This window comes from Fukomys damarensis, unplaced genomic scaffold, assembly GCF_012274545.1.
Source record: "Fukomys damarensis isolate Sample0158 unplaced genomic scaffold, DMR_v1.0_HiC HiC_scaffold_13, whole genome shotgun sequence".
NCBI classification, from domain to species: Eukaryota; Metazoa; Chordata; class Mammalia; order Rodentia; family Bathyergidae; genus Fukomys; species Fukomys damarensis.
In genome coordinates, this window is record NW_022900925.1 from 15,425,221 (window position 1) to 15,425,532 (window position 312).

Below are 312 nucleotides of genomic sequence, written 5' to 3' on the forward strand. Positions count from 1 at the left end.
TTGCTGCTTCTAATTTCTGAGTGTGCTATTTGATAATATGAAACTCTTAAGGGAAAAAGCTAAGTAGATAAGCAAATTCCTGAGTTTTAAAAAACTATTACAGTCTATACTAATTGTTAAATATATCCTAATATTTCATATATAGAAAATTTGGTAGTTTATTTTCCTTTTAAAGTTGTTATTTCTAATTATGGCTTTATTTGTTTTTGTTTTGTTATAGGAAAGGGGATTACCACAGGTATCTGGCTGAATTTGCCACAGGAAATGACAGGAAGGAGGCTGCAGAGAATAGCCTAGTGGCTTATAAAGCTG

At 31.1% G+C, this 312-nt stretch overlaps 1 protein-coding gene across 1 annotated transcript in view; it reads left to right on the forward strand.

Annotated features, from left to right (window-relative positions):
- The window catches only part of Ywhae (tyrosine 3-monooxygenase/tryptophan 5-monooxygenase activation protein epsilon), a 51,342-nt gene that overhangs the window by 37,942 nt on the left and 13,088 nt on the right, over positions 1 to 312 (forward strand). The window lies entirely within an intron of this gene.